This window comes from Balaenoptera ricei, chromosome 5 (genome assembly GCF_028023285.1).
Source record: "Balaenoptera ricei isolate mBalRic1 chromosome 5, mBalRic1.hap2, whole genome shotgun sequence".
NCBI lineage: Eukaryota > Metazoa > Chordata > Mammalia > Artiodactyla > Balaenopteridae > Balaenoptera > Balaenoptera ricei.
The window spans coordinates 678,980-703,147 of record NC_082643.1 but is presented as its reverse complement, the minus strand read 5'-3'; positions in this window follow the sequence as shown (position 1 = coordinate 703,147).

Below are 24,168 nucleotides of genomic sequence, written 5' to 3'. Positions count from 1 at the left end.
TGAGGTGATGGCTTTTACAGAAACAACTGTTCTCTCTTGCCTGTGAGCCTAATAGAATCATGCAAAGCCAATGAGTTGACATGAAGAGATACGTGTCTCTATTTTTTAAGATGCCAAAACAATTTTTTGGAGGATAGCGGACTAATAACTAGTTTAGCCCATGCATTGCAAGACAACCAGCTTACTTCATTTTGTCCCTTGAATGTAGGGTTTCCTTCTCTAACCTGCAAACAAGGAAACTATTTTTGTTTTTGTGTAGAAAGAGGTTTAGTAGGTTTCCTGCCCCTTCTATTGTGTGCTGACAGCTGCGACGAGTACACACATCTGCCCTGTTGACGTCAGGTGGTCCTTGGGCATCCATCATAACAGCTGTTGTTGGCAGGTCATTTCAAGTATCTGGGGATGGCTGGAATATCAGTGATCGTTGCACAAAGTGTAGAAAGCTGGGTTTGTGGCTTGTGACACTGGTTTATTATCAACATATTCTATGTCTTCTTCCCAGTACTTCTGTGATGGTAAAAATTTGGTTCCAAAATTTAAAAAAAAAAAAGATTTTTTAATCTAATTACCCAAATATTCAAGAATGCTGAAATGTTGCTGGTATGACAGATTAGTGCCAGAAAAATGTTTTGTTATAAAACAGTTTTGTGTTTGGTGCCTACTTGAAATATATCACAATGTGTACTTAAAAATATATACACAACTACAGCATATATATGCTATATATCATATATAACATAATGTATAAAAATATACAAAATAATATATTGGATTTAGTACATCGGTAAAATTCTAGTGTTATATAATAGGCCTCACAGTTATTTATAAAGCCTCTCTCTCTCTCTCTCTCGCTCTCTCTCTTTCTCTTTCTGTCTCTGATCAGATACCACTTCTGCTAAAGAACCATCCTATTAGGTCTCCTATGTGCTATGTGTGTTTGGCCACAGTTTTGTTTCTGCAAAATCAATGCTGTTGAACAAGGTGAAAAGAGTGTTTCAGGAGTTCACATTAAAATGAAAATGTGTTAAACACACACCCACACACCCACACCTGCCTACAGGGTTTGTAAGTAGATTTGTTCAATCTGTTTAGAAATAAAGAAGGCATTTGGATGAAGGGAAATTATTGGTTATGTGGATGAATCACAAAGATGAAGACATAATTGGGGATAATTATCAACAAAGGGAGGATTATTGGAGGTAATTATATGGTTTGGTACATACTATTTTTTTTCACCATTTACCATTCTTTGTCTGACATTATCACAGTCAACCATTAATTTGTGAAAAAAATCTTTCATAAATAGATATCTCCAGAACTTAGGAATTTTAGCAACACATGGGGAAGAGAGGACCTTTATGAAAGGATGATGCCAGGTTTAATTTGTTTGGTACCCATTCTGCAAAAATAGAGTATTTGAATCCATAGGAAATTCCTATCTTTGGAGCTTCTGCTTGGGAACATGTTCATGTACAAAGTCCATGCACTGCCGAGTTCCCTTTTGTTTTCTCTATCTTCCACACTCCTTTCTGTGGTCTCATCCAATCCCCTGGCTTTAAATCCATCTCTGTGTGCTGATGACTCAGATGCCTACTTCCAGCCCTGACTTTCCTTTAAACTTTGGACGCCCTCATCCGACCACTTAGGAGACATTTTCCTTTGGGTATCTAGACATAGCTTGTCAAACTATTCATTTCTTCACCTAGCCCACTATTTCTATGGATTTCCCTTTCCTCAAAGGGAGAAAAGCCTGTTCTACTGATCACTGGGGCCAAACAACTTGGGTTTTTCTTTATTCCTTTTAATCTCATTCTTCCCATCCAATCCACCAGGAAGCCACACTGGCTTTTCCATCAAAATATACCCAGCGTCAAATCACTTCTCAGCCCTGGCCTCCTACTCCTCTTATCTCTCCTCAGAACTATTTCAATAGCTTCCTAATGAGTTGTTTTTTTTTTCTCTTTTCCTTTCATAGTAGTCAGATTTTTAGAAAAGTTTGAATTTTAAAACTTGAGTCAGACTGTGTCACTCCTCAGCTTCCAACCTTGTAACTTCCTGTTTCATTCTGAGTAAAAGCCAGAGTTTTCACCATAGACCATGGACCCCTAGGTGCTACATGATCCCCTTCTCCATTCCTTGTTTTTCCTCAGAGATGCTGGACGTGTTTCTGCCTCAGAGCCTTTTCACTTGCTTTCCTTCTGCCTGCAATATTCTTTCTTCCAGTCATGAATAGACTGACTTACCCCTTCCTTTGGGTTTCCACTCAGCAAGGTTTCCTCTGACTCTTGTACCCACCTGCACTATCGATATTACTTGACTTTAACCTCTTTTGAACAACTTTTTACCACCATCTGACATAATAGTCTGTATTTCTTCACTAAAATAAACTTCCGTGAGGCTGGATTTGCTTTGTTCTCCAGTATAACTTCAGAGTCTAGAGGGGTGTATGGCATATAGTAGGCAGTCAATAAATACTTGTTGACTTAAATTAACTATGTTGTTTTAATCTCACTGTAAAGTCTTATTGAATGCTAAGTGTATTCAAAAGATTGCTATGAGAACAAGAAAAAATAAATAGCTTTTTCTAGTTCTGTTTTACAACATGACAGATGTGGACTTTTTTCCCAATAAAGACAATAGTGGTCTTAATTCAATCAACACTGTTCTTGTTGGCAAAGGAAAGCTTTCTGTGCAGAATGAAGAGGCAACATGACCTCTAAAAATTCCTTCCCCTATCCCTCATAAACCAAAAAAGAAATGTATCTAAATCAACTATACTTCAATTAAAAAAAAAATGTATCAAAAAAACACATTTTAGAATATGCCCAATTGAATTAAAATCTCCAATGGAAAATTGAGATAAAATGTTTTAAAATACTGAGAAGAGTCAATATATTCCTATATGTTTTTGTTTTTGTTTCCTATCAATATAAGGTAATTAATGATTATTTTATCAAATGCATTACTTGAAATTAGGACCATAAATAAACACCTTCATATAAGGAATGAGAAAGAGGAATAAACATACCAGAATATTATAAGGGCCAAGATAAATGTATTTTAATTTTTAAATATTTTATAGTCAAAATATATGGATTTTGTCCCTCACTTCTCTTCAATGGGCAACTTCTGAGAAAAATCCAGGAATAAAATAACTGTGAGGTGTGAGGTCACAATAACCTGATTTAGTGCAGAACGTGAGCAATCCAACAGAAGACATTTTTTGATGCTCCAAATTCTGTCTTTCAAATCAGAAAGATACTTTCCCTTTCAGGCACCTTCCTATGCATGCTGTGGTTTTGTTCCAGATGATATAACCATGGCAAGTGACTCATGGCTGCATCCAGAGTACAAATGACAGGGGGAGATTTACTTTTCAAATGTAATGATTTGCACATATGCATGGAATTGAAGTTCCCAGACTGCTCAGATGTCCCATGTAAGATCTGTTGTTCTGAACATAGAAAGTAGCAGAGTTAAGAGATTTTAAGAACATGTAGAAACGATGCTGATGACTTCCAGGGCCTGAGGACTTAGTCTCAGAAGTGAAATTGCCTGAGGACCTGGATCCCGGGCTCAGCAGTGTAATTTCCCAACGACTGCCTGGGTGGCCTCCCCTCCAAGCCCACGCAGCCTCATGTCAAAATGGGGACAATAATCGTTGTCTTGCTTAACTACAGGTTGTAGGGGATATTAAAAAGCATCATAAAATAGTTGGTACATGTTAAGAAGGGTTTGTACATTTTTACATGGATGTGTTCACAGCAGACAGTAGGGGAGCAGGATGGAGGAAACACCAAAATTCCAAGTTCAATGATAAAGCCAACACATAACTGATCAGATGAGACGTATGCAAAAGGCACCATAGACACAAACTATTTCTAGTGCTGGAAGCAAGGCGATCCTGGCCAACTGAGGTCCTTTCAAGCCGGTCAAGAGCAGTTCATTTCAGAATGTGTTCTGTATAGAAAGACTGCTGTCTTGGGCTGGGTTTCCCAAAAGCAGACCTTGAGATGAGGCTTCATGTACCAGTTACCCATCTGGAAAAATTCCCTGACAGCTGTTGAGGGCGTGGGTAAGCAAGATGCAAGGGAAGGAGAGGGGCAAAGGTGTGTTGCCATCTCAAGAGCCACAAGGGTAACTGTGCTGAAGCCCTCAGCAGAGGTTTGAGACCCTGTAGGTCACACCTGGGACTTGGGGGGCAGGGGAGTAAGAGCTGCGTTGTCAGAGCGCATCCCGAGGGGACACACTGCACACAAGTCTGATCAACTGAGTTCAGACGCTATTGGCGGTTCTGTAGCGTGGTTGTAGAGATGAATGGACACTTTAGAATATTCCTCCATTGAGCCCTCCGTACATTCTGCGGAATATGTATCTGTATGAGCCACGCTCTGGGGGAGGCTCCAAAGGGTGCCTGGGAGAAATCAGCTTATGGTGGGGAGGACAGAATTAGAGGAGGATTTGTAACAAAGAAGGCTGGATGTTATGGTGCCCCCAGAGCTTTACCTGGATCCTGGCATGTATTGCTGAGGAGATAGCAAAGCAGGGAATAACCTTTAAGTGCTCTCCTGGTTTCCAATTCTGGCTCCATCATCCATCCCTGTGTGACCTTGGGCAAATTCCCCAAACTCTATGGGCATACGTGTTCTCATTGTGCCATGGAGATGACTCTCCCTAACTGCTGTTTGTTTTGTGAAGACTGAGTGAGGCAATGCATTACAAAAGAAAAAGAAGACTTAGAAGACTGTTAGGAAGTTTATATCTATTTCTATTGAATATTCAACACATACAAATTATCTTCATTTTTCTGATTCTGCTTCTACCAAGAATCCTGAATATACATAGGTTTTTCATTAGCATCTGCAAAGAGGAGGAAAAAGGGCTGGTGAAAGATGCAAAAGGCTTTGTCTCCTGGCAGTTATATTTCCTGCTGTAACTCAAACTTCGGTTTTATAGACCTACAGCAAAATAATAATAAAAAAATGTTGTTTAACATCTTCACTGCAGTCTACATCAAGGTAGGGTCTGGGGTCTGGAGGACCCTTTTCTTCTTGTTGTTTGCACTAGAATGCACATCCCCGGAGAGAGTATTAAGTGGTGTCCAGGTGGGGTGCACGCTTGGGAAGCAGAGGGAGACAAGCTCTAGTTTAGATGCTTCCACAAGTCTGGGGGTCAGAATCCTCATGGTGGGAGGGAAGGGAAGGTGCTTTATTCCCGTCCCATTCACCTCATCGGTGTGTGTGTGGGACTCCTGCCCTGGACTTTCAGGGATGGCTGAACACACACCCCTGACGTTGGACGCAGGAGACCAAAAGCAGTTTGTGAGTCACTGGTACACTCAGACCAGGGGGCAGGGCCCCTCTCATCACGCAGAGCCCGTGGGACGCAGGCGTGCGGCATCTAGAAGTGGAGCCCCTGGTTCCGGGTAGAATGTGGACAGCGGGTTGAGGAATTCTGTGGGCTGGCGGGAGCTGAAGCCTGTTGCCCAGGGAGAAGCAGGAAGGCATCTGGTCCCTCTGATAAGGAGGATGTTTGGCGGGGCCTTATCAGCCGGCTCACAGCGGGAAGGGGAAGTGCTATTACGCCCCACCAGGCCCTCGGGATTCCAGCAGTTGTCAGGGCAGCTCGCAATCTTTTTTTTTTTTTTTCTTCTTTAAGGTTTGAAATTTTTATTTATTGAACTTAATGGATTCTGTATAACCAGTGTCACTGTTAGATGCTAGACAGGAGGGTTGCTGGTGAGGAAGGAGCAACTTTGAGGGAGTGTGTAATTAATGAGATAATTCTTATTCCGAAAACGACATGCATGAGTGTTGTCTTAGTCTGGGCTGCCGTAAGGGACCCGGTGGCCTAGACAGTAGAGATTTCCCATATATATATATATATATATATATATATATATATATATATATATATAACTGGAGTAGGGTCGATTTACAACGTCGTGTTAGTTTCAGGGTACAGCACAGTGATTCAGTTATATGTACACATACATGTCTATTCTTTTCCAGATTCTTTTCCATCATAGGTTATCACAAGATATTGAGTCTAGTTCCCTGTGCTCTACAGTAGGTCCTTGCTGGTTACGTATTTTATTTTATTTTATTTATTTTATTTTTGTTGTTATTTTTTAACTTTTTATCTTACATTAGAGTAGAGTTGATTTACAATGTTGTGTTAGTTTCAGGTGTACAGCACAGTGATTCAGTTATACATGCGTATGTATAGCTATTCTTTTCCAGATTCTTTTCCATCATAGGTCATTACAAGATATTTAGTCTAGTTCCCTGTGCTCTACAGTAGGTCCTTGCTGGTTATCTATTTTATTTTATTTTTGTTGTCATTTTTTAACTTTTTATTTTATATTGGAGTATAGTTGATTTACAATGTGGTGTTAGTTTCAGGGGTAAAGCAAAGTGATTCAGTTATAAATACACATATATCTATTATTTTTCAGATTCTTTTCCATTATAGACTCTTACAAGATATTGAATATAGTTTCCTGTGCTATACAGTAGGTCCTTGTTGTTTATCTATTTTATATATATGCATATGTTAATCCCAAATTCCTAATTTACCCCTCCCCCTACCTCTCCCCTTTGGCAACCATAAGTTTGATTTCTATGTCTGTGAGTCTGTTTCTGTTTTGTAGATAAGTTCATTTGTGTCATATTTTAGATTTCACATATAAGTGATATCATGTGGTATTTGTCTTTCTCTGTCTGACTTGCATCACTTAGTATGATAATCTCTAGGTCCATCCACGTTGCTGCAAATGGCATTATTTCATTCTTTTTTATGGCTGAATAATATTCCATTTTGTGTGTGTGTGTGTGTGTGTGTGTGTGTGTGTGTGTGTGTGTATGCCATTCGTTCTTTATCCATTCATCTAACATATGATCATTCTAAGTTAAGTTTGCTCATCTTGAAATACACTCACCACCTTTCCTCCCTGATATTTTTTGCTGGGTCAGATTTTTTCATTTCTTTTTTTGTAACTTCTTTACAGATTACACAGCAGGGAGCAAATCTTTTAGAAAATGAATTACCTGGTTTTTCTGTTAAGTATTTTCACAGAATTTACTTTGAGTAAGATTTTATTCTTAAACAGATTTTTATCTTTCAAATATGTAGCTTTGACCTTGTGTTGGAAAATTATCTTTAAAAGAGATATAGAGAACAAATGTATAGACACCAAGGGGGGAAAGCGGGGGGTTGAGGGTGGGATGAACTGGGAGATTGGGAATGACATATATACACTAATATGTATAAAATAGATAACTAATAAGAGCCTGCTGTATAGCACAGGGAACTCTTCTCAGTACTCTGTAATGGCCTATATGGGAAAAGAATCTAAAAGAGAGTGGATATATGTATATGTATAACTGATTCACTTTGCTGTACAGTAGAAATTAACACAATATTGTAAAACAACTATACCACAATTAAAAAAAAAAAATGTTCTCCTTCCACAGAGTAATTGTGCTAGAAATCAATGATAAAAGAATACTTTGAAAATCCCCATATATTTGGACAGAAAAGTAAGAAATGTACTTCCAAATAGCCCATGGGCCAAAGAGAAACCTTCTTACAGTAATTAGAAAATATTCTAACTGAAACTGAAGACAATGGATAATTATGTATTAAAACATATTAAACCAACTAGAGCTGTGCTTGGAGTGAAATCTACAGCTCTAAGTGCATATTTTAGAGAAGAAGAAAGCTGCAAATTATTAATCTAAGTATACATCTCAAAAACTTCGAAAGATAAGGCAAATTAAGCCCAAGAAAATAGAAGAAAATAATAAACAGCAGAAGTTATGAAATAGAACAAATATGCACAATAGGGAGGATGAATAAAACTAAAAGTTAATTCTTAGAAAAGACTAACAGAATTGATAAGTTTCTACTGAGACTGACAAGAGAAAAATGAGACATCAGAAGTAACCAACATCAGGAATGATGAGAGATCTAACACTATAGATCCTACAGACATTCTAAATATCATAAAATGATACTATGAATAACTTTATGCCAATAAATTTGAAAATGTAGATAAAATGGATAAATTCCCAGGAAAATACAAATTCTTAAAATGTACACAAAAGGAAGTACAAAAATCTGAATAGTTCTCCATCTATCTAGAATCAGAAATCAAACCTATAATTATGTCTTCACAGAGAATTTTATAAATCATTTGAGGAATTATTCTAATCTCACACAAACTTTTCCAGAAAACAGAAGAATTTTAAAACTGTCCCGTTCATTTTATGAAGCCAAAAACATGACGAGGGCAGTACAAAAAAGGAATATCACAGGTCAACTCACTCATGATGAAAAAGTTTTAAACTAATTTTTAGCAAATCCAGTGATTTATAAAAAAGATAATGCCTATATTAAAGTTGGAATTATTCTAGGAAAGATGGTTGATTTAACAGTAAAAAAAATCATCCAATATAATTCAACATACTATAAAATAAAGAAAAATGTTATGGATATTTCAACAGGTGCAAGAAAATCATCTTATATACTCAATATTCATTCATGATTGAAAAATGAACAAAAACTTTTTTCTGTTCTTTTTTTTTAATTTTTGAATTTTACTTAGTTTATTTTTTTATACAGCAGGTTCTTATTAGTCATCAATTTTATACACATCAGTGTATACATGTCAATCCCAATCTCCCAATTCATCACACCACCACCACCCTCCCAAAAACTTTTGGTAAACTAAAAATACAAAGTACTAGCATTAATTTTATTAAGAGTTTCTGAAAAAAGAAACAAAATCAAAACAAAACAAAACAAAACAAAAACAGCCTAAGCAAACATCATACAAAATGGTGAAATCTCGAAAGCTTTCCCATTGGGATCAGAAACAAGATAAGAATGACTGCTCTCAATGTTTTAAATTTATCATCTCAGACTTCTATTCAATACATTACAGGAGGACATAGCCAGTACAATAAGGAAATAAAATAAATAAAAGGTATAAGGAAAGGAAAAGCAGAAACAAAATAGACTTCATTTAGAAATCATCATTTTTTTAAAACCAGGATTTATTTATTTATTTTTAAAAATAAATTTATTTATTTATTTATTTATTTATTTTAAATTTATTTTTGGCTGTGTTGGGTCTTCGCTGCTGTACGTGGGCTTTCTCTAGTTGAAGCTAACAGGGGCTATTCTTCGTTGCAGTGTGTGGGCTTCTATTGCACTGGCTTCTCTTGTTGCGGAGCACGGGCTCTAGGCACATGGGCTTCAGTAGTTGTGGCTCGTGGGCTCAGTAGTTGTGGCTCACGGGCTCTAGAGCGCAGGCTCGGTAGTTGTGGCGCATGGACTTAATTGCTCCGTGGCATCTGGGATCTTCCCTGACCAGGGCTCGAGCCCATGTTCCCTGCATTAGCAGGCAGATTCTTAACCACTGGGCCACCGGGGAAGTAAAAAAATCCAAAAGAATCTACAGAAAATTCGAATTGAGGTAAATTAGAAAGTTGCTAGATATAAAGTCAAGAAAAGAAATCAATTTTATTTCAATTTACCAAAACAAAATCCTTTTTAAAAAAGTATCATCTATAACAGCAATAAAAAATATCAATTTCCTGGAAATAAGTCTACAAAAGATGTACAAGATGTCTCCCTCGAAAACTATAAAACGTCATTGAAAGAATGACGAATGGGAGATTGGGACTGACATATATACACTAATATGTATAAAATAGATAACGAATAAGAATCTGCTGTATAAAAATAAATAAATAAACAAATTAAATTTAAAAAAAGAGCATCACTACGATTTCCAAGAAATGCATCTGTGATTGCTCTGAAGTAAACAAGAAAGAGAATGCAGGACAGAATAGGACTCTGATTCTTAATGTCTTCAAAAATATTCAGAGAGAGGTGAGAGGGAGTGCACAGATCTAAGGTCAGAATAATGATTTTATGCATATTTATATAATTATTTCAAAAACCCTCTTGTAGAGCCTGCCGTGTCTCTAGGCTCTAGGTAGTGCCTTCAAAACATATTGAATAGCAGTTGGAAGAGTAGGAAGAGATGGAAAAAGACAGTAGAAATTCTAAAGCACAGATGCTAGAGAAAGTTCAGGGTAGAGCCTTAGGAAAATGTGGGTTTCCTGGTGGTCTCTTTGTATTCTTTTACCTTTTAAGGTAAAAGCATTCTTTACCTTTTCTGCCTAATTGCCAAGAGGCCTTTTCATATTTATTTGCGTCATCAACATTTGTTTAAACTTCTCAGAAATCCACTAAGTGGTGAACTCTGTGGTGTATAGCTGACCCACAGTATAATTAAAAAACCCATTGGCCTTAACCTTGATCTATTTTGGCCTGTCCTCCACTTCTTGTCTGAGGATGCGGTATTTGCTGTTTTGAGATCCCAACCTCCGTCTCTTTGTGGCGATGGTGCCCCATCTTGCCTTGGATGAATGATTTCATTCTCATCCTCCACATGCTGCACCCTCTCCTGCGCTTATGCTGTGAGTCACTTACATTTGTGTAATACCCTTGAATGTCTGTTTTATCTGTACTACACTAGGTTATAAATTATACCCTAGAGGTAAGCCAACTCTTTTCGTCCCATTTGTACATTAAGCATTAAATGCCTGGGAGGAAAGAGTTAAAGCAGATGGTCTGAGATCTTCTTACTCTCTTTTACAGGTGATGAAAGTGCTCCCAGGAGAAAGAAAAGGAGGTAGGTGACTGCTCTCTGATCTCCTGGTCATCCTGACCGCTGGGTCATAGGCTAATGTCATTTGCTAGGAAGAAAAGCCCTTGACTCTGAGCTGCTGTTAGTAGGAAACCCCTAGCTAAGGATTTCCTAGAAACGTAGAACCCAGGATCCGCAAGATGTGGCCTCCTGAGTAATGTAGGCAATGCCACTCCCTGGAGTTATTTCATATTTAAAACGTTCCAGCCGTATGAGGAACCCGGAGAAACTCCCGTGGAGAATTCATCTGTTCTGAGCCAGCGTCTGGGGAGCTGCCATGGAGGGCTCAGATGTCTCTGTTTTCTCTGAGCCTCTCGCTTGCCTGCATCTTTGGAATGATTTCGTAAAGCTTGATATCAGATAAAATCTCTGGTTCCTGTGAGTCTGATTTGACAAGCAATTCTGTGAGTCAGGTCAATGACCTAAATTGTTCAAGAAAGGTTTGACTGTATCATCAGAGATGCCCGCAGACTCGGCCTACAAGGGCGTTCAGTCCAGGTCTCCCTTAGAGTCTCTAGAGGGTTTGACTGTATCATCAGAGATGCCCGCAGACTCGGCCTACAAGGGCGTTCAGTCCAGGTCTCCCTTAGAGTCTCTAGAGGGTTTGACTGTATCATCAGAGATGCCAGCAGACTCGGCCTACAAGGGCGTTCAGTCCAGGTCTCCCTTAGAGTCTCTAGAGGATTTGACTGTATCATCAGAGATGCCCGCAGACTCGGCCTACAAGGGCGTTCAGTCCAGGTCTCCCTTAGAGTCTCTAAAGGGTGAGCGTTGGGCTGTGCTTCGTTTGTGTGTCATAAGATCCTGGCTGATCAGTACGTACGGCTCTGTTTCTACCTTGTGAATGTATAATGTTGTAGAGCAGCTTGTGAAAACTGAGCACTCTTAGGGCCTCGTCGTTGAATGAGGCGTAAAGATCACCAACAAAAGCATCATGGCGAGTATCGCTATTTCCCAAAATGATACGCTGGACCATCCATGCAAGACTTGAGAAAGAGGTGAAGAAACCTGGCTCGGGACCTCTGACCCTTCACTGCTTCAGAGGACAGGACGTCAAGTCGGACCTCAAGGGCTGAAGATGTTGGAAGCCAAGTCTTTCTCTGGAGAATGCTGGGTGCTGTGAATTCCCACAGGGAAGGAAACACGTCTCCCTCAAGACTAGTGGGAAGGTTCACAGACACCAGTCAGAGTCTGGGGATCGACTGCACATGCCTGAGGCTGCAGAGGACTGGGAGGGAGCTTGGCTTAGCGGTCAGAAGCCACACTTGCGTCCACACCAGAGAGTTTCTCTGGACCCGATGTAGCCCGTGTGTAGAGAGAGAGCGTGCTCGCCGCCATTTCCACCTTCCAAAGGGTCGACTGGAGTGACGGGGTCAATACCTTTGGCTTTGGGTAGAGAAGCATATCTGGGAACTCAGAGGAAACCATGCTACTTGTGTCCTAGGAATCGTCTTCAGAGTTTGGACGGGAGCGGACTTGGGAAGAGAACACAGTATCACACACAGAAGCTGCTCTCCGGGTTCAAACACCTGCGATGCTGAGAAGAAATCAAGACCAGCTCAGTGCCGGGCAGGTCCAAGTTCCTGTTCCTTTAACTTTGCTCCTTCCTAACCAAACTGCTCCCCGATTCTCACATCTCCCCGCCCCTTCCACCCAAAACAGGAGGAATCAGAAGCAACAGACACACTGGGGCCATGGGTGGGGAGAAGCCAACCTAGAGGGAAAAGAAAAGAAGGTCACTCAAGCGTCCTTGCCTGCAGGCAGCTAGCGTGAAGGAGATAAATCCTGGGAAGGGGAGAATTCTAAGCCTAAATTAAATTCTGAGTTTAAAAAAAACGGTATGGATCTTACTCTAGTAATTAGTGACGTGCAGCTGAAGTGCCACAGTTGCTAGAAGTGGCCAGAGGATGCTTACACTTGGTGAGCCTGCCGAGTGTGCACCCAGGATCACGGCCCTGACGGCGGATCCAGAGGGGCTGCCTGACCCTAACGGGGCTTTTTTCTTAACGTCACCAGCCAGGCACGTCCTCGTCACATCCCTCTTTCCATGAGTTTCGGCAGCATCGCTGTGATAAAAGGAATGAAATGTTGGGCTTCCCTGGTGGCGCAGTGGTTGAGAATCCGCCTGCCAGTGCGGGGGACACGGGTTCGAGCCCTGGTCTGGGAAGATCCCACATGCCGCGGAGCAACTGGGCCCGTGAGCCACAACTACTGAGCCTGCGCGTCTGGAGCCTGTGCTCCGCAACAAGAGAGGCCGCGATAGTGAGAGGCCCGCGCACCGCGATGAAGAGTGACCCCCGCTCGCCGCAACTAGAGAAAGCCCTCGCACAGAAATGAAGATCCAACACAGCCGTTAATAAATAAATAAAGCACACCTAGTATAGTGTAATTTAAAAAAAAAAAAAAAGGAATGAAATGTAAATGTAGCCACAGGGGTAGGGAGGGAGGCATAGGTGATACCTGCTGTGTCTGAAGGGCTCAAGGTCATGTCCCCATCCTGGGGGGGCTATGCAATGACGCACAGACGTGGGCTCTAGACCTCTGGGTCCCGCGCCCCGTCGGGAGAGCTTGGAGGGTCGTCTGGGCCTCACAGCCCTGCCGGGGCCCACGCAGGCCTTTGCTGGGACTGCAGGGTGCCCACCGCAGGTGGGCTTTCTCAGGTGTCGGTCACAAGGGCTCGTCCTCATGTGCCTCCTGCATCCTAACCTCTGTTCTCCACCCCAGGGCCAGACTCCCAGGAGCCCAGACCATGACCGTGACCATCCTGGTATTTAAATCAAGCTCAGGAAACTCACAAAGAAGCAGCAGGCGAGTACTATTTCTTGATTCTTAGATGTCTTAAATAAAAATTTGATTTATTTTAAGGATAGCATTTATTTTCTTAAATGTTTTTAAATACAATTCTTTAAGTCATGGAAGAAGCACTTTTTATTATGTTGTCATAAATTAGTTTATGAGGAAGTATTTCAGAGGAAAACGAATACTGTGTCATGTGAAATGAAAACATTTTTACTTTCATTGCCTTAAAAATACATAATCATACATAATCTCTTTCTGGGTATATACATTGTTTTGTTTCTTTTAGCCAGGATCTTGTCCTCAACTCTGTCTGAAGTAAAGAAAACTGGGGAAAAAACTGGTTTACCCAAAGCCACTAATAGAAAAATTAATAGAAAAATTGTCCAGGTAATTTTCTGAGGGTATATCAGTTAGAAATACTATTTGGTTGTTAGTAATAAAAAGCTGAAAATAGTGGCTTGTAAAAAAAAAAGCATACATAAATCTAATTAGATAGTTTTAATCATTTATAATTTATTAGTTCACCAGCTACAATTTGTTCTAATTTGCATTCCTTACATATATTTGTTCATTTTGGAGGATAAATTTTCTTGTGATGATAATACATAGGTATCTTCCCAGAAGGACACAAAACTAATACACATCCACTCTTGCTTTCAAGATACAATAAGGCATTTCTCCTCATGTCTGTTGAACTTATTTTTTGGTTAAGTATTTTTCTATAAAGTTAAACCATTTGATTTAACTTTTCATGAAGATGACAGAAAATTTCAAACTGATTGCATGTTTATAAATGTTTACCATTTCCAAGACATTTCCTGAAGCCTGTGAATCAGAGGCAAGGTAATATTTTTCTGTGTTTTCCAGACTTGTGGCAAATAGGGCAGGGGAGGTTGGACAGAGGGAGGAAAATAAAGAAGCACTCGAATAATCCTGAAGGAGAAAGACATTTAAAAATTCTTTATTTTGTGTCCAGAGTTCACAATATACAAAAACATGGAGCTTTTAATAAGTAAGTTCTGATGCTTAGGAAAAGTAACATTTTATTTTCTAGTTAATTACATTAATGACACATTTACTTTGTAACCGGGAAGAATCACATCAATATCAGAGGAAATAGGGTTCTTTGAAAAACAGCAGCAACAGCAGAACAGCTGAGAGTAACTCAGAGTTTCCCTGACAGAGGCCGAGAAGAGCCTTCGTGTTGAGTTTTATTGATCTCTGGAACAGTAGCTCCCCCGAACTGAGGACCATAACGGAATTAAGGGAAGAGGTTTCCATCCTGGAGACCAGACGTTTGGAGGGCAGCCATCGTGAGTACAAAACGCGAGCCTGGCCGAGTGCTTTACTCCTCCCTGGATTCCTGGCTCTTTCTGACTCTCAGCAGTTCGTGAGTCATGACTGACCGTGTATATGCACATCTGCAGGCCCTGCTTCTGAGAGAAATCTCTCCAGGGATCCCCGCTGCTTTCTTTCAAACGCATCAAGGGGGAGCACATGTCAGACCCAGGAGCTGCAGAAGCAGGGCCAGAGCAGCCCAGACTGCAGGGCTCTGCTTTCTCCTGCACAGCTAAGGGTCAGGGTCACTGGGGGCCTCCAGTCACTCCAGAATTGCTTCACGAGCCCCCCGTGATCCTGAGAGCTTCCTGGGCAACAGAATGGAGTTAGGCAAAGGACGGCAGGACTCGGGGTCAGCAGCGCTGGGTTGCAGCCCTGGCTTCCGAGCTGTCGTGTTGGGCAAGTCAGCTAAATCCCCAGCCTCAGGTTTTCTTTTGGCAAACGAGAGCTAGTGCTGTAAACCTGTGCGGTGAGATGAGTCGACATTTCAAGGACAGCTGGGGTTTTATGTGAGATCATCCGATTTTAAACGCTCTGTTACATTTCACTTTTTAACCGTATACAATAAAAACGGCATTGGATGAGACCCCTTATCTGGGGCAGACCAAGCGCCGTTCCATCTTTCTTCTGCCACCTTCTTGGCTCAACGCCTCAAAGAAATCCCGCTGCCAGCCCTTCCGAGTCTCTGTTTTTCAGTCCTTCACACCCTGCACTCCGACTTTGGCTCCATCCCCTCATGAAGAGTATCTTCATAAAACCCCCTTCGGGGGCCAGGTGGATATTTTCTGTCTGCACCTTCCCTGACCTGGAAGGGGAAGCTGCACCTCTCAGGCAGCACTGCCATCTGGAACCTGCTTCCTGGGCTTCCTGGACACGGGTCCCACTTCCCCTTATCCTCCGGATGCTGTTTGCACAATCCCTTTAGGAAGGTGACTTCCTCCTTCCTCTGAGCTTAACATGTTACATTTAAGCCTTCGTTCCAGCCCTTTTCTTTTCGCACCCTCTACTCTGGTCCCACAGGTAAATCGTGTCCACGCTCATGGCTCCACACACCTTTTATGCAACTAATGACTCCCAGATGTATACCTGTAGACGAGAGTCAATTGCTTCTTAAATATCTCATTTTTAGGCAATTCAAACTCACACGCCTTAAAAAAAAATCATGATGTTTTCCCCCTAAAATCTGGTTTATCCCAGTCTCACATTTCTATCTAGGCTCCTTATTATATATTAATATGTTATTAATTATATTATGATTAATCATATTAATATTGGATACTTTATTATATTATATATTATATCCGGTCGCGAGAGCTAGAAACTGAGGGAGGAAGTACCACCCCATCTCCCTCTTCCCACCTTGAATTTCCAATCTCTGTGCTCACACACGTCTTAAATCGCCTATGTTTCTCCGTCTGCATGCTGTTCTCTTGGTCTCAGGGACAATCCCCCTGTCGAGATGACCTTTTCCCCTTCAATACATTCCACAGACAGATTGATTGGTCAAACAAAATCTGGTTACGTCGTTTTCCTGCTCAAAAGCGTCCATGGATTGTTAACTTGGGGTGGGGAGGCTTTTTCAGTCTTGTGGCTCTAAGGCGGGTTGATGACGCAGTCTGGGCTTCCCTCCCCTCACGAGCTCGTCTTTCCCTCCAGCCTCCAGCCCTCTTCCCGTTGCTGGAACTCACCAGGGCGTTTTCTGCGTCAGGTCCCTGACCTGCCCCACACGCTTGATTTCTGTCGGTCCTTCAGGTCCTCACTTCTCGAACTCGCCTTGCAGACTTGCATGCAGGCACGACTTCCACCGCGAGGCTCGCTGAGCCCCAGCCTTGGGCAGCTCCTCCTGGGTCTGCAGGTCTGTCCTTCCCCTTCCGGGCACTTGCTACCCTGTGTGATCACCTGATGTCAGCGTGTGGTGGCCGTGCGTTCCCAGCTCAGCTGGGGGCTCCCCAGGCAGTGGTAATGTACACATTTTTGCTCATAATTACATTCCAAATGCCTAGCATAGTTCCTGGTATTTAGAGAAAAGTCAGTAAATAGTGACTGAGGGAATGGATGCATGATTTGGAAGCAGCTTTACTTTCACAGTCTAATATTCTCTGTATGTTCAGAGACCACGAGGCCTTTTTCGTGGTCCATGATAATAACGTCGCCTCTCCCACCAGGTCTTGCAGCGTGACACCCCCCAATCTGCTCTGCTGTCTACGCAAGACACGCAGCCTCCGGAGGGACGTCTATTTACACATGATCTCTGGAGAAGTTAGAGAATCCTTTATTTCTTTATTAAGGCACTGACCTCGCAGAAAGTGATGCACTGTGTAATTTCAGAGTCTGGAACAAGTGCCCTTCCTTAGAGGAAGAATCACCAGGGCCCTTTATTTCCATCTTCTGTGTTTCAAATAAGCAACTTTCAAGTCTCGGTGTTAATCTGATCTGCCCTCGTCCTTCTCTGTCCCTTCACTGTCTTCTTTGCGACAAATGCTTTGCGCTCTGCCCTCTTTAATAGGTGTTTGGATGAAAATCTTTCATTTATATGCAAACTTTTTTTCATAGAAGTTTCTAGGCTCTCGGAACCTCCTTATTACCTAGCGACCCCCTCAGGTCACTTTCTTACAAACCCAGCTTGGATCGTTGGTCCATGACTTAGAAGACCCCTGACCATCACCTCAAAGTTCCTGCTTCCTTGTCTTCGTGCTACATTCTTACTGTAACTCCAACCTCTGTGTTTCGATGATGGTTGCGTTTGAGTCTCTAGGACTCCTTAGCGTGAATCTCAGCGCGGCTGGAAAAAATGCCTATACGTGGCCCCGGCTGACGCCCTTTTCATTGCAAAGCTTCCACTCCTTCCTTAAGATCCCGACTCGCTCCATCCTGCCCTCAGAAATCCGAGAGGGTCACTTTTCTTCTTCACAAAGGAAACGACAACTAAACTTGATTAGATTTCTTCCAGATTAAATACAAAGAGCCCTTCCTGGGATCTCTGTCCCCCTCTAGATACCGTTCTCACTTTGCCCTCTGTTAGGGAAGTGCCTGGTATTTGTACCCATTTACCCATTTTATATTCTCTTCCCCACCAACTGCAATATGGCTTCCCTGTGACTTTACCTGGCAGTGGAGGTTGCCTCTATCCCCCTAATTGCTGACTTCTAAGAAATGTATATATTTCTTGACCTCTGAACTACTGTTAACACCTCTCCCAGCCTTCTTTTTTTGAATTTCTCCCTTTGCTTGAGATCTTTGATGTCAATTTTCTCCTAATTTTCTTTTTAACTCTCAGCCCCTCTGTCTCCTGTAAGCCTCTCTCTTCTGCCTTTTTTTTTTTTTTTCTTTTTGACTGGTAGCCAAGAATTTGTTTGTTTATTTATTTATTTTATTGGAGTATACCTGATTTACAATGTTGTGTTAGCTTCAGGGGTACAACAAAGTGAATCAGTTATATATATATATATTTTTTTTTTTTCCAGGTTCTTTTCCCTTATAGGTTATTACGGATTACGGAGTAGACTTCCCTGTGCTATACAGTAGGCCCTTGGCCCTTGTTGATTATCTGTTTTATACATAGTAGTGTGTATGTGTTAATCCCAAACTCCTAATTTATCCCTCCCCCAGCTTTCCCCTTTGGTAACCATAAGTTTATTTTCAAATTCTGTGAGTCTGTTTCTGTTTTGTGAATAAATTCATTTGTGTCATTTTTTTTTAGATTGCACATATAAGCGATATCATATGATACTTATCTTTCTCTGTCTGGCTTACTTCACTCTGTATGACAATCTCTAGGTCCATCCATGTTGCTGCAAATGGCATTATTTCATTCCTTTTTATGGCTGAATAGTATTCCATTGTATATAGGTACCACATCTTCTTTATCCATTCCTCTGTCGATGGACACTTAGGTTGCTTCCATGTCCTGGCTATTGTAAATAGTGCTGCAATGAACATTGGGGTGCATGTCTCTTTTCAAATTATGGTTTTCTCCGGATACATGCCCAGGAGTGGGATTGCTGGATCCCATGGTAGCTCTATTGTTAGTGTTCTGAGGACCCTCCACACTGTTCTCCACAGCGGCTGCCGCAGTTTACGTTCTCCCCAGCAGTGCAGGAGGCCTCCCTTCTCTCCACTCCCCATCCAGCATCTATCATCTTCTCCTGTTTGAAATGTGGAATCTCTGTTGCTCATTGTTCAGCCGTCCTGCGCTCTCACTTTTGCAGGACCCTGCACCTTCCTGCCCTGTGTCTGGCGTTCCATCGCCTGCACCCGCGGCTCTGCAGTGCCCCGGGCAGGGCTTGCCCTCTGGAGCAGGCAGCTTCAAGAGAGCTCTGGTGCTCCCACATCTTTGCTGAATGCTCTGGGCAGGTCATTTTTGAAGCTGGTGATTGTGCTTGTCTTCCCAGAAGCATCGAGCAGCTTAAGCCTGCAGCTCCTCAGGGTGGAAACCAGACAACAGCTGTTCTAATATTTCTTTAATGACTGAGGGCACAAAAATACACCCCAGACTTTGCCAATCTGACCACTTGTCCGAGCCCGTGACGTAGAGAAGTGGGGTCCTCTGGCCCTGGGGGGGGGGGGGGCAGGCGTGGGAGAGCAGGTCAGGGGGGGGGGGGGCAAGGCTGGGAGAGCAGGTCAGAGTCACCTGTGGATGCAGGGGCAGAAGGTCTGGCCGTGGCACCTGAGGTCGGGCTCTGGCAAGGAGAGTCTGGGGGTTTGTGGGCAGGTCTGCCCTGGGAGCAGGAGGGCTGTCTCAAGGGGGACTTTGCCTGCCGTGAACTCGGGGCCCTTTGTGCTTCGCGATGCTGACGCCAGGCCTTCCTGGAAGAGGGAGGAGGTAACTAAGAGCGCTTAGTAAACCCTCTTTCTGCTCAAGTAGTGACAGTGGCCTGGCACAGGAAGTGCCCTTCCTCTCTGGTGCAATGGGACGCTTCCTGCCCTGCTCGATGAGCCCAGAAGAACATTGCCTAAAGGAGCAGACTTGAAAGGGGAAGGAAGATTCTCCCAACAACACCATTTCCCTAAAAACCCCGCCACATCTTCAGACCTGGAACTAGAATCAGTGCCCTGGGATGGTGTAGAGGCATCTAGGGAATAAAGCCTAGTAGGACAAGGCTCGAGCACGTGAGGTTTGTGCAGCTTTGCTGATTCGCATAACAAGAGCCTCGAGTTGAGGTGTGGGAGAGAGTCTATGGTGTCAGGTCCGGAGAGACGCTGCATCTTTTTTTTTTTTTTTTTCCAAGATTAAATTGTATTTCCAATGCAATCTCATAAAAGAGTGAAATGGTACAGGGCTAAACCATTTAGACTTGGCATCAATTTACAGAAAATGACAAGCAGATAATTCAATGGTACAGATGAATAATGCAAAAAGAAAAGAATTAAACAGTAAGAAAATCAAAAATTAATGAGTGTGCATGGAGGAAAACAAATATTTTGGTAGAAGTTAGAAAGCAAAGTGAGATTAATCTTCACTATGTATTTGTGAAATATTTTTTTTTTTCTTCTTCACACACACACACACTGTATTTTATTTTTACAAGAGATAAATCGACTGACACCAAGCATTGTACATGGATGACCACAACAAAAGCAACAATGATTGCAATTACCAAACATGAAACACACTCATACTATGTCATAGTATTGACATTCAGTCCAGTAATCCTCCACTGTAACAGCTCCTTTACTTTGCAGTGAAAATTGATTTGTATATTCTTTGCCTCTGAGTCCTTGTGGAATTTTTTTTTTTTTTTTTAAATTCAGACAGAAAGTCACAAAAATTATACTCATCCTCATCAGTTCACTCAGTCCCATGTAATTAATTTTTTTTTTCATCTTGATCTTTTGTTAGCACTCATAAAAGTGCTGACGCTGCATCTTAAACTAGATTGAAGTTACTGATACGGGTTCACATACCAGGACTGGGAGTGGTTCTAACTGTTTTCACTGTTCATTGAAGTCTGGACTCGGTGACCAATGCCAAAATAATTCCATGTGCCCAAAATACCTGGTATAACCTAGACTAGGGGTCAGCCAATTATAGCCCTGGGAGCCAAAGCCGGTCGCTGGCTTGCTTTTGTGTTTTATTTATATTTTTTATAGCTCCTGAGCTAAGATGGGTTTGCATGTTCTAATTTTCTTTTTATTATTTATTTATTTATGATTGAAGTAGAGTTGATTTACAATGTTGTGTTAGTGTCCGGATATGTACATATATATATATGTATTCTCCCTCAGATTCTTTTCTCTTATAGGTTATTACAAAATATTGAGTAGAGTTCCCTGTGCTATACAGTGATATCAGTTTAAATGGTTATGCAAATATCTACATTATATCTTTGACTTTGTCTCTTAGTCTAAAATATTTCCTATCTCCCTTTTTAAGAAGCAGTTTGCTGATCCCTCACTAGGCTCCAAAGGAAGGGATCCCAAGTTCATGGCGATGGGCAGAGTGGACTAGCTTTGTCCTCTACTACCTAATTACTTCCTGCTAAAGTTGTCCCCCAAAGGGACTTTCTTCCTGTGGCCTGTTAGTGTGACTGGTGTGTAACAGGTCAGGGAGAACTGTGTCCAGAACACAGGACGTGCCATGAGAGGGTCACGTCCAACGATGAAGATTAATAAAAGATTACAGCATAGAGGTGGGACCTCTGCCCTCCAATCGCTGAGAAATACGGGTTATTTCTGGGTTATTTCGCTGGGTAAAGGACCCGAATCTACTGAGCAGCCAGCTGAGGGCAAAGGCAACGTGGTTCAGAGAAAGAAGGAGACATGTTTAAAAGTCTAAGTGCAGCCTCGTGGCCACTTGCAGTATCTATACCTTCCCCTCTTTCGCATGTCATGTACACATGTGAATATTCTAATGTCTCCCCTCTCGACCTCTCCCTCTTTTACGTGTATATAGGATGTTTTGATGGTGGGAAGCATTACATCCTGACCCGTAGTTTATAGAATATCGAGCAACAAGAGAGGATCAGGGTGGAACCAGAAGAGAAAAGGCGTGATTCAGAGATCCTGGACTTGGCTCTATTTGCTGTGTGGATGAGAGCTGGTAGTGTCTCCCTTTGGGACGACGGGTGTATGGCAGTTTTCATTTGCCATACAATGATGGTTACATCACATTAAGAGGAATGTATTTCTTCTGGTTGTTTGCATATGTAAGTGAGAAAGAAACATCTATATGTGAAGGAGCAGACACTGAAGGGCATTTGTAAGTTACCTTTGGCTGTCCAGCACTTTTGAACCCTTTCTTTGAGGGCGTTTCTTAATTTATAAGCTCGTTCTTCCACAAGGTCAAAGCCACAGATTCGCTCCCCACCACCCTGCTCTATTCCTGGAGGGCAGGCATATTCCCTGACTCTGCGAACCACGCAGACCCACTGGAGACTTTCATTTGGAAGCCAGTGATGCAAATAAAGAGGTGACATATGGGATGCATCGTGCTGAGGGCCAGCACTTGCCCTTTCTCCAAAAGTGGCAGGGGTCCTACCAACAGCATCCAGGGCTCCGTGTCCAAAGTGAGAGGTGCAGTTTTGTGTGGCTGGTCCCTGTGGTCCGGGCAGTGGTGTACCCAGGATAAAGTTTCTGCAGGGCAATTTAGACTGTTTCTGGCTCCAAAGTCTAGTCATCTTGCCCTCCTGGAGGGTCTAGGAACTGTTTACTATTTTATTTAATGGCACCTTTCCTTGTGAAACTCGCTAGAGTCAGGTATGCATTTTTTTTTCACCTTTAGGAACACTGACTGTTCTATGACATCTTCTATAGCATGTCAGCTATCAGCTTTGGCAGTGTAACCGATCAGACCCAAAACTTGGGGTCTTAAATGAACAATCATTTCTTAGCTCACTATTCTACGAGTCCGAGGTTTTCTCTGGTTTCACCTGGGCTCGTCTATGTGGTTGCAGTCACCTGGCAGGTCAAGGAGGGGCTGGCTGGTCTCTGTGGACTCATCACGTAGCTGGTGGTTGGTGCTGGTGACCACTGGTGCCGGCTGTCAGCACGGGGCGGGTGTGACTCGGGCTTAAGAGGTTAACCTCTTCTTCCTACGTGAAAAGTGAAAGCAACTTTCAACCTTCTGCTCCTGTCACACTTGGTAACGTCGCAGTGGCCAAAGCAAGTCACGTGGCCAAGCCCAGATTTAATGGGTAAAGAAATAGAATCCACCCCTCATCAAGTCACATTGCAAACGGTGTGCAGATAGAGATGGAAGAATTGGCAACCTGTTTTGCAATCTTGCTTACCAGCATGGGATGTTTTCTTTCTTTCTTTCTTTCTTTTTGTTTTGTTTGTTTTTAAATGAAGTATAGTTGATCTATAATATTGTGTTAGTTTCAGGTGTACAGCAAAGTGATTCAGTTATATATATATACGTATTTTTTTCAGATTCTTTTCCCTTATAGGTTATTACAGATATTGACCACAGTTCCCTGTGCTATACAGTAGGTCCTTGTTGTTTATCTGTTTTGTACATGGTCATGTGTATATGTTAATCCCAAACTCCTGATTTATCCCTCCCTGGTCCCCACTTTCCCCTTTGGTAACCGTAAGTTTGTTTTCTATGTCTGTGGGTCTGTTTCTGTTTCATAAATAAGTCCATTTGTGTCTTTTTTTTTTTTTTTTTTAAGATTCCACACATAAGCGATGTCATATGATGTTTGACTCTGGCTGACTTCACTTAGTCTGATCATCTCTAGGTCCATCCACGTAACGTGGAATGTTTTCTGTATATTCCATTTAACTCTCAGAATTTTGAACGAATCTCTATACCAGTGAACATGTGTTTTCTCATCTAGATGTCTACTGCTCCTGAGTCTTGTTAGATAAATGCCAATGCAGGCTCGTTTTTACAGGTCAAGACTCCATTTCTTCATGAAATAATGAATGCATTGGTTTTTTTTATATCTCAGTTCCCACAAAATGTTGTGGATCGATTACTGCTAGTACCTATTCCATTGCATTCCATCATTAAAGGTCCTACTCATTAAAGGACAGCAATTGCCCAGAGAATGGAGATCTCCTCGGGTCCAGCACAATGGTTAGACCTAAACTGCTAAACTGCTACTAAGTCAGGTGAGTCCCACGCTACTGACTTCCTCTCTTTGGAGCTCATTAACCATGACACACGTCCTGGCAAATCTGTCTGCCGAACTGCGGGACTTGTAGGTTTCTGGGAAGTCTTTCTATGCTGAGGCCATCGTAGCTATGGGAGGGTTAGACCTTTTCTGTGCTCCTCAACGTGTTCGTACAGATTCTGAGCTGTAGCCTAATCAGTGGGCTAGAGATTGTGACTCTAGAATGTTTCTGAAGCTTGTTCTAATCAC